Raw genomic sequence first — 14,641 nt, 5'->3', positions numbered from 1 at the left:
GATGTTAAAAAAAAAAAAAAGAATTTACCAGTGAAAAGAGCAGTTTTTCTGAAATTCTTTTTCCACCTTGGTTTCCTTTTTTCCAGATGGCCCTTCATCTGAAGTACCCGCAGAGGGGGAGGAGATCTTCTGCTGAGCCCGTTCCTCTCCGAGGCAGCTGCTCCTGTCCCACCATGGTTACAGCCCCAACCCTTGCTGTCCTGTGCGCACATTCTCCTACACTGATGCCCGTGTCCTGCGGCGCCCAGCCCTCCCGCACTGCCCAGGTCCTGGACCAGAAGAACAACTGGTCTTGGGGGGTCAGGTGGGGAAGGACGCCCAGGATTGGCAAACCAACGCCTCTTTGGTTGGGGCCAGCCCTGCTAGATGGTGGATGTTACACCAAGAGTAGTGGCCCCAGAAGTCCAGGCGATGGTTTTGGACATGTCAGGAATTCCTAGAGACTAAAAGAGTGTTTCCAAATGCGGCCTGAATGGCCACAGAGACCCTAAACAGCAAAAGGTTAGGTTGCTTCCTGCCACCAGCCAGTCCATACAGCTTGAGTATGGCCAGCCTGTCATGGCTTTCTCAGATCCACAGGGAGCTCAGCCCTCTGTCCCTGTCACTGGCTCAGGTTCACCACAGCTCTGCTGGAAAGGGGTGGGGCTGTTGAATGAGGACCTGCATCCTCCTTCCTCTGTCCGTGTACGCCGGGCCTCCCTGCCTCTGGGCTGGAAACCAGTGCTCGGAGCTGATGGGATTTGCCCTAACGCAGGCTCTTCACAAGAAGCACCCTGGACGCTGAGTTTCTGTATATAGCTGCACAGGTGGCTTTCAGCTTGCTCCCAACTAGTTGTGAAGTTTCGGTTGCCTTGATTATTCGGTGGTAGTTGTTTTAAAATGGTGATTTCCCCTTCACCTGCACCCCACTAACTTAAAATACTTTGGTCAGCTTGTGTCAAAAGGTTAGGTTGCTTCCTGCCGCTAGTCCGTACAGCTTGAGTACAGCCAGCCTGTCATGCCTTTCTCAGATCCACAGGGAGCTCAGCCGTCTGTCCCTGACACTGGCTCAGGTTCACCTCTGTGGGTCCCCATCCCACAGCTCTGCTGGAAAGGGGTGGGGCTGTTGAATGAGGACCTGCATCCTCCTTCCTCTGTCCGTGTACGCCGGGCCTCCCTGCCTCTGGGCTGGAAACCAGTGCTCGGAGCTGATGGGATTTGCCCTAACGCAGGCTCTTCACAAGAAGCACCCTGGACGCTGAGTTTCTGTATATAGCTGCACAGGTGGCTTTCAGCTTGCTCCCAACTAGTTGTGAAGTTTCGGTTGCCTTGATTATTCGGTGGTAGTTGTTTTAAAATGGTGATTTCCCCTTCACCTGCACCCCACTAACTTAAAATACTTTGGTCAGCTTGTGGTTGGACAAGTTTACAATCAGAATCAGAAGGCATCTCCCCCAGAACAGTGTGCGGTGCAGAGAGAGAGAGAGAACCACTTACCCGGACCCGTGCTTTTCCATGCCTTCGTCCTGTGTCTCTCCCCCTTTGATAAGGAACTCGGGGATTTTGTTTTTGCGCTTGGGGAACCACCTGGGATTGTTGCTGCTCCTGCTTTTGCTGATGGCCTTGAGGTCTCCTCTGCCCTTGAGGCCTGTCCTGGTTACTGAGGTGTCCTTCATGTGAGAAGGGGCTGTCTCCCGGGACAGCTCAGACTCAGTTCTCCACAGTGTCCCCACGCTAGGGGCCGTGCTTCTCTAAGCTCCGGAAATCAGATGGCTGGCCTTCCTTGTGTTTAGGTTTTGGGGGACAGATGGAAACACCATCCAGAGTTCCAGAATCTCGTGAGTTGCCTGGAAGGAGGCTGCATCTTCTCTCAAAACTTCCATCATCTCAGTGGTCGTCATCCCAGTCGGGTGGCATATGTGCACTTTAAATGCTCCCTACAGTCCGCTTCACTTTCGAGACAATCAACTATGCTGACTGTTTTCTTTGAAAATGGAGAGGGTTAAAAACATGCAGATTGCCATAATTCAGCCTTTGCCAACATTCCATCCTCTACCCCCATGAGAGCTGTCTGTGGGGAAGAAATCCTTATCAAGACTTTTTTTTTTTGGAAAGGTACGAATCTTACCTGTTTTCCTCTCATGTCTCAGGGTAATACCACTAACAGTTGTTCCTTTGCTGATATTCTCCCTTATTTGTTATCTTCCCAAGCCCCTAGTATTAGCAGTAGTGAGCAGACATTTTTAAGATCGTTGGGCTTTGTCGTACCTTTATTTGGAGAGTGGGTGTCAGTGTATAGGGTTTATAACTGGGCCCCGCCTAAAATACAGGTAGCACCATAACCTTAGGGGCCAGAACTCCATCCCGAAGGTACCGTTCACAGAAGCGCTTTATATTTTATCCATTGGTCACAAAGTTCTTTTTCCATAGCCGGTTCTTTCTCCCCAAGGATTTGGTATCGGCCTTGGAGCTGCAGTTGTTGATACAGCGTTGATGGGGGGGCCAGTTGTGCCCAGAGGACAGCTAAGCCCAGGGACTGGGGTGGGAGCGCGTTGAGAGAGACTGTCCTGGTGAGTGGGTTTCAGCAGCCCTGAAGAGGGTGGCTTGCAGGGGACCCCAGACACTGCCAAGAGGTGTGGACACACTTGGAATGTGGAAGCCCAGAAAGAACGCTTCCAATTCCACGGCGGCAGTGGATGAGGGATGTGTGTCTTGCCTTCCTGCAGCGGAACAGTGTGGCACACACACCTGTGGTCCTGGGGTCACGGCCCCACGTGGCGCTGTTGCTCCGATTGACCCTCGGAGACAAGGAAAGGGCAAAGGGATTGTTTTGGTTCGGTTCTTCATTTTCTTTCTTTCTTTCCACGTAGCGTAACATTCCTAGTTAACCGGAGCTTTGGGATCTACTGCCTGCTGGCCAGGTTTTAAAGTGAAAAGTCTTTTAGTGCTGCCATAAGAGGGAAAAAAACAAAGGCTTCTTTCCATGTACCAATCGGATTTCATTTGTCAAAAGCTCGACAGGCCTTGAGTGAGTTCTCCATCTTGCTAAGGTTTAAAGACAGGCAGACCCAGCTGCCTAAAGTCTCTCCTGCCGCAGACGGTGACAGCCTGCTCCAGACACCCAGGCTGAGCCCAGTCTCTGCTCACCCCCGTGTTCACCCTGCTTGAATGCCTCTGCCTTTTGTGACCACCTGCCAGGATGAGCAGCTCCAGAGCACTGACAGGGGCCTGCCCGGTCGGCTGGCCCACGGTCACGGTTTAGCCTGAGGTTTCTGGCATGTTGCCCCGCCGGGCGCGCAGGGGCCACGAGGACACGCAGGAGGCTGATTACCATGCACCTTATACCTCTGCTCTCGTTTGTTGTCCTCAGATGCTAAATGAACGTTTCTGTGCTGAATCCTATTAGGTAAAAAGGGGTTAAAACCCAGATGCTGTATGTTAATTTGTAATTATGTATAAAGTGAAGCAGTTTTAAACTGTAAAGATTTTTTCAGTGTGTTTTCTGGAATTCTGCCACAACGTACTGGCTTTGTATTTTATTTATCTTCCCTTCTGGTTAGCGGCTTCCGACCCTTGTAAAGTCTCCCTCCACCCTTTCAAAAAAAAATAATAAATGTCCTTTACGTTGCGATGGTGATTGTGTGGGCTTCCTGAAGTGAAGGCTTCCAGGATACTCTGGGTTCCTGGTGAAGGGGCACCCCCTACCCAGCTCTAAGGGACCCTTCTCCCCAGTGGAGCCTTATTTCTGTACCTTCGGGAACAGGACTCAGGAGGACAGCCCCGGAGCACAGAGCAGCTCCCGGGGAACTCAGGTTCCCTGGAGCTGGACCCTAACCCGGAGGCACCAAGAGTCAGAACCATTTCCAGTCAAATCAGCGTGGTAAGAAACGTCCTTGCTATAGATTCTACTACGTAAAAAAGATGAATGTCAGTTTGCCTTTCTTTGCCAACTTTTTTCACCTCATCCCATCCCCAAACAAGGGAGCTGCCAAAAACTAACTCAGAAAGAAGAATCCCATTTCTATGTAGGTCCACAGCGATTTACTGGGTCGGATCCTCTGAGAAATTGCTGGAATGCACACGGTAGGAGCTGTTGCCGCTGCTGCCTGCGGGCACCTGTGCCGCCCTTCCTGAATCGCTGGCTGCCTCCCCGGAGTCCAGGACTGCTGTCCCTATGAGAGGTCTCTCGGTCCAGCCGGCTGCGTGGTGTAATGCGAAGAACGTGGGCAGAGCTGCCTCAGTTCCCAGCTCTAAGCTCCCAAGAGCTCCTTGTCCCTCCCCAAGCGACAACCAAAAAGAGGAAAGTCCTGCCAGGTTGCCAAGCTGGCTGGGGGGCCATGGGGTGAGTGAAAGAACGGGCGCAGACTTCGGATCAGAGTCTGGGCTCAACGTCCAGTCCAGCCATCTAATGGCCGAGTGACCTTGGACAAGTTATTGGACCTGTCTATCCCTGTTTTCCTCTTGCATTCGGGAACCAGGGTATCTAGCTTGCAGATTTGCTGTGACAACTCGGTGAGATGCTGAATGTTGGTCCCCAGCATGTGACTCTTGATTCCTGAGCCTGTTACCCACAGCTGCAGCAGGAGCCTGTCCCAGCAGCAGTGCTGGAATCCCATACCAGACCTCCGACCCTGTACCTGGAGGTGAGCGCCGGGAGGAAGAAACGACCTTCCCCGTAGCCTGGCAGTGGTGCCCAGCCCAGGGCGTGGCTCGGAGCTCCTTGTCCCTGGGCTTCTGGTTTGGGATACCTGTCCCCCTTCCCTCACTTGGCTCAGGTGAACTGTCACTTCCTAGAGGAAGCCTTCCCTCCCCCAGCCCACTCTGGAGGTCTGAGCCAAGCTCAGTTGGCTCGAGCACTGCCTGCAAGTCCCAGATTCTGGTGCCAACCTCCAGCTGACTTTCCCCCCAAGGATTCTAGACCATCGTGATCCCTGCCCCAGCTCCACCTGCCCTTTCACACCCATATCATCTCCATTTAGCCCTCTCCCAGCCTGATAGGAGCCACTCCTCTGCAAGGATGCTGTCTTAACATTTAGGGGGGATTTGTTGTTTGATATAATTGTAACTCATATTCCCTAAAAAAAATATATGGGAAATACTGATTTATTTTTAAAACATTTTTAAATACCTATAGTCCCATCACCCAGAAGAAACTATCCACTAATATTTCATTATGTTTTCTTCATATACATTTTTTAAAAACTGGATTTATAATACTGTAAACAGGTGTACATCATAGTGATTCGGGGTAATTTTTTTGGCCAATGATATTCCGTTATAGATTATTACAAGACATTGGGCATAATTCCCTGTGCTCTGCAGTAAATCCTTCTTGCTCATCTACTTTATGTGTAGCAGTTTGTATCTGCTAATCCCATACTCTTCATTCTTCCCTCCCCCACAACCCTGTCCCCTTTGGTAACCATAAGTTTGTTATGGAGCTGAGAATCAGGGGAGATGAAGGCAGATAGAATAGGCAGGACAGAATACAGAAGAGAGAGATGCACACAGAATTCTAGGGATCTTCAGTGGGTCCCCCTCAAGTACTCATTAGAGAACTGATCAGTGCACACATGTGAGAAAGTGTTCAAGTCTAGAAAAGAGTCATCCCAAAGGATTAGAGGTGATAATACCCAGTGCTCATGCAGGACCAGTTATAGTGCCTATTCCCACCAGCCAGCGTGGAAAAATCATTCACAGGGCACAGGGTAGAGGACACAGAAGGGGCTTTCCTTAGTAATAGGGAATAATTAGCCCTAGATGAAGCACTGCTGCAGTTCTACCTAACAAATCTTTAAAAGCAAGACCTAAAAGGATCAAACAGTTTCCAAGTAACTTAACCACATCCCAGAACAAAGTTCAGGAATACTTACAGAAACATCCAGCACACAACAGAGTAACATTCACAGTGTCTGACATCCAATAAAAATTACTACACATGTTAAAAAAAAAAAAAAAACTTAAAGGATAAAAATCATGTAAACTATTTGTTGTTTGATATAATTGTAACTCATATTCCCTAAAAAAAATATATGGGAAATACTGATTTATTTTTAAAACATTTTTAAATACCTGTAGTCCCATCACCCAGAAGAAACTATGCACTAATATTTCATTATGTTTTGTTCATATACATTTTTTAAAAATTGGATTTATAATACTGTAAACAGGTGTACATCATAGTGATTCGGGGTAATTTTTTTGGCAAATGATATTCCATTATAGATTATTACAAGACATTGGGCATAATTCCCTGTGCTCTGCAGTAAATCCTTCTTGCTCATCTACTTTATGTGTAGCAGTTTGTATCTGCTAATCCCATACTCTTCATTCTTCCCTCCCCCACAACCCTGTCCCCTTTGGTAACCATAAGTTTGTTATGGAGCTGAGAATCAGGGGAGATGAAGGCAGATAGAATAGGCAGGACAGAATACAGAAGAGAGAGATGCACACAGAATTCTAGGGATCTTCAGTGGGTCCCCCTCAAGTACTCATTAGAGAACTGATCAGTGCACACATGTGAGAAAGTGTTCAAGTCTAGAAAAGAGTCATCCCAAAGGATTAGAGGTGATAATACCCAGTGCTCACGCAGGACCAGTTATAGTGCCTATTCCCACCAGCCAGCGTGGAAAAATCATTCACAGGGCACAGGGTAGAGGACACAGAAGGGGCTTTCCTTAGTAATAGGGAATAATTAGCCCTAGATGAAGCACTGCTGCAGTTCTACCTGACAAATCTTTAAAAGCAAGACCTAAAAGGATCAAACAGTTTCCAAGTAACTTAACCACATCCCAGAACAAAGTTCAGGAATACTTACAGAAACATCCAGCACACAACAGAGTAACATTCACAGTGTCTGACATCCAATAAAAATTACTACACATGTTAAAAAAAAAAAAAAAACTTAAAGGATAAAAATCATGTAAACTGACACAGATGTTAGAATTATCAGACAAGGATGTTAAAACTTATTATAACTATGTTCTATATGTTCAAAAAGCTTTAGAAGTATCCAAGATATAATTAAAGACCCAAGTTAAATTCTTATATGGGAAATACTGATTTATTTTTAAAACATTTTTAAATACCTGTAGTCCCATCACCCAGAAGAAACTATGCACTAATATTTCATTATGTTTTGTTCATATACATTTTTTAAAAATTGGATTTATAATACTGTAAACAGGTGTACATCATAGTGATTCGGGGTAATTTTTTTGGCAAATGATATTCCATTATAGATTATTACAAGACATTGGGCATAATTCCCTGTTCTCTGCAGTAAATCCTTCTTGCTCATCTACTTTATGTGTAGGAGTTTGTATCTGCTAATCCCATACTCTTCATTCTTCCCTCCCCCACAACCCTGTCCCCTTTGGTAACCATATGTTTGTTTTCTACGTCTGTGAGTCTGTTTGTTTTGTATATAGATTCGTTTGTATTCTTTTTAAGTTTCCACATATAAGTGATATCATATAGGATTTGTCTTTGTCTGACTCATTTCACTCAGCATAATATGCTTTTGGTCCATCCATGTTGCTGCAAATGACAATATATATATATACACACACCCCACATCTTTTTTTTTATATATATAAATTTATTTTATTTTTGGCTGTGTTGGGTCATCGTTGCTGTGAGCAGGCTTTCTCCAGTTGCGGCGAGTGGGCTTCTCATTGCCGTGGCTTGTGTTGCTGTGGAGCACGGGCTCTAGGCACTTGGGCTTCAGTAGTGATGGCGCGCAGGCTCAGTAGTTGTGGCACGTAGGCTTAGCTGCTTCACGGCATATGGGATCTTCCTGGACCAGGGCTCAAACCCGTGTCCCCTGCATTGGCAGGTGGACTCCTAACCACTGCCCCGCTAGGGAAGACCCACCACATCTTCTTAAAAAAAAAAAAAACTTAAAGGATAAAAATCATGTAAACTGACACAGATGTTAGAATTATCAGACAAGGATGTTAAAACTTATTATAACTATGTTCTATATGTTCAAAAAGCTTTAGAAGTATCCAAGATATAATTAAAGACCCAAGTTAAATTCCTTCAGATAAAAACCATATGTCTAACAGAAAAAAAGACTGGAAAAAATTAACATAGCATCAGTGAACTGTGAGACACCTCAAGCAGCCTAATAAATTTGTAATTGGAGTCCCAGAAAGGGGGTAGGAGGTTGTTGCTGTGGAGCACGGGCTCTAGGCACTTGGGCTTCAGTAGTGATGGCGCGCAGGCTCAGTAGTTGTGGCACGTAGGCTTAGCTGCTTCACGGCATATGGGATCTTCCTGGACCAGGGCTCAAACCCGTGTCCCCTGCATTGGCAGGTGGACTCCTAACCACTGCCCCGCTAGGGAAGACCCACCACATCTTCTTAAACCAGTCACCTGTTGATGGGCCCTTGGGTTGTTTCCATGTCTTGACTATTGTAAATAGTGCTGCTATGAACACTGGGGTGCATATATCTTTTATTTTTCTGTTTTTTTGCGGTACGCGGGACTCTCACCGCTGTGGCCTCTCCCTCCGCGGAGCACAGGCTCCGGGCGTGCAGGCCCAGCGGCCATGGCTCACAGGCCCAGCATGTGGGATCCTCCCGGACCGGGGCACGAACTCGCGTCCCCCGCATCGGGAGGCAGACCCCCAACCACTGTGCCACCAGGGAAGCCCCGCATATATCTTTTTGAATTAGAGTTCTCATCTCTTCTGGATATATACCCAGTAGTGGGATTGCTGGATCATATGGTAGCTCTATTTTTAGTTTTTTAAGGAACCTCCATACTGTTCTCCATAGTGGCTGCACCAATTTACATTCCCACCAACAGTCTTTGTAGACATTTTTATTTAGCAAAATTAAAGTCATGTTCTATATAGACATTTATATCCTATTTACTTCATTGTACATTTTCATATAAACATTGGGTACTTAATATTCCACTTTATAGATATTATTATTGTTCTACTTTCTAGATATATCACTTGGGAATTTAGGTATTTCCAATTTTTCATTCTTATGAATAACATACAGGACTAATTTATAGCATCATTTTTCCCCCTGTTTCAAAGTAAAACCATGTTTATTAGAGAAAATGTAGAAATTATTGATAAGTAGAATAAATAACTGAAAATCAACCATAGTAGGAACTTCCGCTTCCACCCAAGATAGAGTAATAGGGACCAGATTTACCTTACCTACCTACCCAAAACAACCAAACCTCCAGAAGAAGTATATGGAATGATGGTTTTAAGGACACTGGAAATCAAACAACAAAGTACAGTTATCCCTGAGAGACCAAGGGAGCCTTATGGCTGCCTTAGGCCTTGCAACTGCCCCGAGTTTCCAGGCTGCAGCAATGGATGAAGACTCAGATGGAATCTGGCAGACTCCCCAAGGTGAGTGGATGGAGCTGAGAATCAGGGGAGATGAAGGCAGATAGAATAGGCAGGACAGAATACAGAAGAGAGAGATGCACACAGAATTCTAGGGATCTTCAGTGGGTCCCCCTCAAGTACTCATTAGAGGACTGATCAGTGCACACATGTGAGAAAAGTGTTCAAGTCTAGAAAAGAATCATCCCAAAGGATTAGAGGTGATAATACCCAGTGCTCACACAGGACCAGGTATAGTGCCTATTCCCACCAGCCAGCCTGGAAAAATCATTCACAGGGCACAGGGTAGAGGACACAGAAGGGGCTTTCCTTAGTAATAGGGAATAATTAGCCCTAGATGAAGCACTGCTGCAGTTCTACCTAACAAATCTTTAAAAGCAAGACCTAAAAGGATCAAACAGTTTCCAAGTAACTTAACCACATCCCAGAACAAAGTTCAGGAATACTTACAGAAACATCCAGCACACAACAGAGTAACATTCACAGTGTCTGACATCCAATAAAAATTACTACACATGTTAAAAAAAAAAAAAACTTAAAGCATAAAAATCATGTAAACTGACACAGATGTTAGAATTATCAGACAAGGATGTTAAAACTTATTATAACTGTTCTATATGTTCAAAAAGCTTTAGAAATATCCAAGATATAATTAAAGACCCAAGTTAAATTCCTACAGATAAAAACCATATGTCTAACAGAAAAAAAGACTGGAAAAAATTAACATAGCATCAGTGAACTGTGAGACACCTCAAGCAGCCTAATAAATTTGTAATTGGAGTCCCAGAAAGGGGGTAGGAGGCAGAAAGAAATTATCTGAAGAGATAATAGCCAAGTTTTCCCAAATTTGATGAAAAATATAAACCCATAGTTGAGGTTCAGCAAAAACCCCAAGGACAAGAAACATGAGAAAATGACATCAATACACATCATAATCAAGTTGTTCTAAACCAGTGATAAAAAGAAAATCTTTAAAACATCCAGAGGAAAAAAGCACATTATGTACAAAGGACCAGATAAGGATGACAGCAGATTTCTTGTAAGAAACAATGTAACAGAGAAAACAGTGGTACAACATCTTTAAAATATTGGGGGGCAATTTGTCAAACTAGAATCGTATACTCATTGAAAACATTTTTCAAAAGTGAAAGCAAAACAAATACTTTTTCAGATGTACAAAAGCTAAAAGAATTCATCACCAACAGACCCTCACTACAAGATATTTTAAACTGAAGGAAAATGATACCAGATGGAAATATGATCTATATAAAGGAATAAAGGTCACTAGAAAAAGTAATTACCTGGGAAAACATATGTTTTTTTCTTATTATTTAAAACTCTTTAACAGATGGATGACTGTTTAAGCAAAGATAATAACAATGTAGTACAGGGTTTTTAACGTACGTAAGAATAAAATGACAACAATAGCACCAAGGCCCATTGGAGAGAAATGGAAGTAAACTATCGTAAGATTCTTGTACTATATAGGAAGTTGTTGTATAATATCACTTGAAGGTAGACTGTGAGAAGTTGAAGATACGTACCATGAGCCCTAAAGCAACTGAGAGGAGAAATGAATTTTAATCCACACCTCACACCATATACAAAAGTTAACCCCAAATGGATCACAGACCTAAATGTGAAAGCTAAAATTACAAAGGTACAAAAGAACACACAGGAGAAATCTTTTTGACCTTGGATTATGCAAAGCGTTCTTAAATATTACACTACAAAAGCACAATCCACAAAGGAAATTGATAAATGGACTTTATCAAAATTAAATGCTTATGCTCCTCAAAAGACACTGGTAAGAGAATGGAAAAACGAAGTGCAGACTAGGAGAAAATACTTGCAAATTATATATCTCTTAAAGGACTTCTATCTAGAATATATAAAGAGCTCTCAACACTCAATAAGAAAGCAGACAATGCAATCAATGTCTTCACAAAAGATTTGAACAGACATTTCATCCAAGAAGATATAAAGATGGCAGATAGACACATGAAAATATGCTCAACATCATTACATAACAGAAAAATGCTAATTAAAATCATGACAAGATACCACTATATGCCAACTGCAGTGACTAAAATTAGAAAGATGAATCATGCCAACATTGCAAGGATGTGAAGGAGCTGGAACTCTCATACTCTGCTGGTGGGGATGTGAAATGGTACAGCCACTTTGGAAAACAGTTTACTATCTTCTTAAAAATGTAAACATACACCTACCATATGATCCTGCCATTCAACTTCTAGGTGTTTACCCAAGAGAAATTAAAGCATATACCCATACAGGGCTCTCACATGAATATTCATAAAAGCTTTATTTTTAATAGCCCCAAATGGAAACAACCCACATATCAATGGACAGAAAGGAACAACTAATGGTATACACAACAAAACCAATGAATCTCAAAACTATTATGCTAAGTAAAAGGATACACACACACAAAGACCACACTGTATGATACCATTTATCAAATGGTAAAATGCAAGGCAACTATTATAACAAAAATAGAGCAGTAGTTGCTGGAGATGTACAGCATTGGGGAGGGGCAGGAGGGATGGATTTTAAAAGGGACACAAACACTTGTACTCAACATTGTGCAGAATGTCCAGGAAAACTGAACAAAAAATATGGGGGGGTGAGTGCATTCAGATTGGAAAAGAGGAAATGAAACTCTTTTAATCTGCAGATGACATGATCTTTGATGTTGAAAATCCCAAGGAATCCACTAAAAAACAGTTAGAACTAATAAACAGAGTCAAAAAAGTTGCAAGGTACAAACTCAATATAAAATGATTAATTATACTTCTATACACTAGCAACAAAAAAACTGAAAATAAAAATTAAGAAAATACATTTGTAACATCTTCAGAAAATTAAAACCAGGAATAAATTTAACAAGAAGAAGTGAAAAACTGATACTCTGAAGACAACATATTGTTGAAAGAAATGAAAGAAGACCTAAGTAAATGGAAACACATCTGTGTTCATGGATCAGAAGATTTAACATTGTTAAGATGCCAATATTGGCTTCCAGTGTCCTTGTCCCCACAGTGAGCAGCAGCTGCCTCCCACCTCTGCAGGAGACCCTCCAATACTAACAGGTCTTCCAATGTGATGCTGAATAAGAATGTTGAGTGAAGACCCACCACCAGTCCTTCCCATCAGGAAGTTCGCACAAGCCTCTTAGATAGCCTCATCCACCAGAGGGCAGACTGCAGAAGCAAGAAGAACTACAGTTCTGCAGCCTACAGAGTGAAAACCACATTCACAGAAAGATAGACAAAATGAAAAGACAGAGGACTATGTACCAGATGAAGGAACAAGATAAAACCCCAGAACAACAACTAAATGAAGTGGAGGTAGGCAATCTTCCAGAAAAAGAATTCAGAATAATGATAGTAGAGATGATCCAGGACCTCGGAAAAAGAATGGAGGCAAAGATTGAGAAGATGCAAGAAATGTTTAACAAAGACTTAGAAGAATTAAAGAACAAACAAACAGAGATGCACAATACAATAACTGAAATGAAAAACACACTAGAAGGAATCAATAGCAGAAGAACGGAGGCAGAAGAACGGATAAATAACCTGGAAGACAGAATGGTGGAATTCACTGCTGTGGAACAGAATAAAGAAAAAAGAATGAAAAGAAATGAAGACACCCTAAGAGACCTCTGGGACAACATTCAATGCAACAACATTTGCATTATAGGGGTCCCAGAAGGAGAAGAGAGAGAGAAAGGGCCCAAGAAAATATTTGAAGAGATTATAATCGAAAACTTCCCTATCATGGGAATGGAAATAGCCACCCAAGTCCAGGAAGCAAAGAGAGCCCTAGACAGGAGAAACACACTGAGACACATACTAATCAAATTGACAAAAATTAAAGACAAAGAAAAATTATTGAAAGCAATGGGATAAACAACAAATAATGTACAAGGAAACTCCCATAATGTTAACAGCTAATTTCTCAGCAGAAACTCTACAAGCCAGAAGGGAGTGGCATGATATATTTAAAGTGATGAAAGGGAAGAACCTACAACCAAGATTACTCTACCTGGCAAGGGTCTCATTCAGATTCAATGGAGAAATCAAAAGCTTTACAGAGAAGCAAGAGCTAAGAGAATTCAGCACCACCAAACCAGCTCTACAACAAATGCTAAAGGAACTTCTCTAAGTGGAAAACACAGGAGAAGAAAAGGACCTACAAAAACAAACCCATAACAATTAAGAAAATGGTAATAGGAACATACATATCCATAATTACCTTAAACTTGAATAGGTTAAATGCCCCAACCAAAAGACACAGGCTTGCTGAATGTATACAAAAACAAGACCCATATATCTGCTGTCTACAAGAGACCCACTTCAGACCTAGGGACACATACAGACTGAAAGTGAGGGGATGGAAAAAGATAGTCCATGCAAATGGAAATCAAAAAAAGCTGGAGTAGAAATACTCATATCAGATAAAATAGACTTTAAAATAAAGAATATTACAAGAGACAAGGAAGGACACTACATAATAATCAAGGGATCAATCCAAGAAGAAGATATAACAATAATAATATATATATGCACCCAACATAGAAGCACCTCAATACACAAGGCAACTGCTAACAGCTATAAATGAGAATATTGACAGTAACACAAAAATAGTGGGGGACTTTAACACCTCACTTACACCAATGGACAGATCATCCAGACAGAAAATTAATAAGGAAACACAAGCTTTAAATAACACAATAGACCACATAGATTTAACTGATATTTATAGGACATTCCGTCCAAAAACAGTAGATTACACTTTCTTCTCAAGTGCACACAGAACATTCTCCAGGATAGATCACATCTTGGGTCACAAATCAAGCCTCAGTAAATTTAAGAAAATTGAAATAATATCAAGCATCTTTTCTGACCACAACACTATGAGATTAGAAATCAATTACAGGGAAAAAAACGTTAAAAACACAAACACATGGAGGCTAAACAATATGTTACTAAATAACCAAGAGATCACTGAAGAAATAAAAAAATACCTAGAAACAAATGACAGTGAAAACGTGATGATCTGAAACCTATGCGATACTGCAAAATCAGTTCTAAGAGGGAAGTTTATAGCAATACAAGCCTACCTCAAGAAACAAGAAAAATCTCAAATAAACAATCTAACCTTACACCTAAAGGAACTAGAGAAAGAAGAACAAACAAAACCCAAAGTTAGTAGAAGGAACGAAATCATAAAGATCAGAGCAGAGGGCTTCCCTGGTGG

This window comes from Neophocaena asiaeorientalis, unplaced genomic scaffold, assembly GCF_003031525.2.
Source record: "Neophocaena asiaeorientalis asiaeorientalis breed wild unplaced genomic scaffold, Neophocaena_asiaeorientalis_V1.1 scaffold201, whole genome shotgun sequence".
NCBI lineage: Eukaryota > Metazoa > Chordata > Mammalia > Artiodactyla > Phocoenidae > Neophocaena > Neophocaena asiaeorientalis.
The sequence above is the reverse complement of the archived record's forward strand: the minus strand, read 5'-3'. Positions refer to the sequence as shown.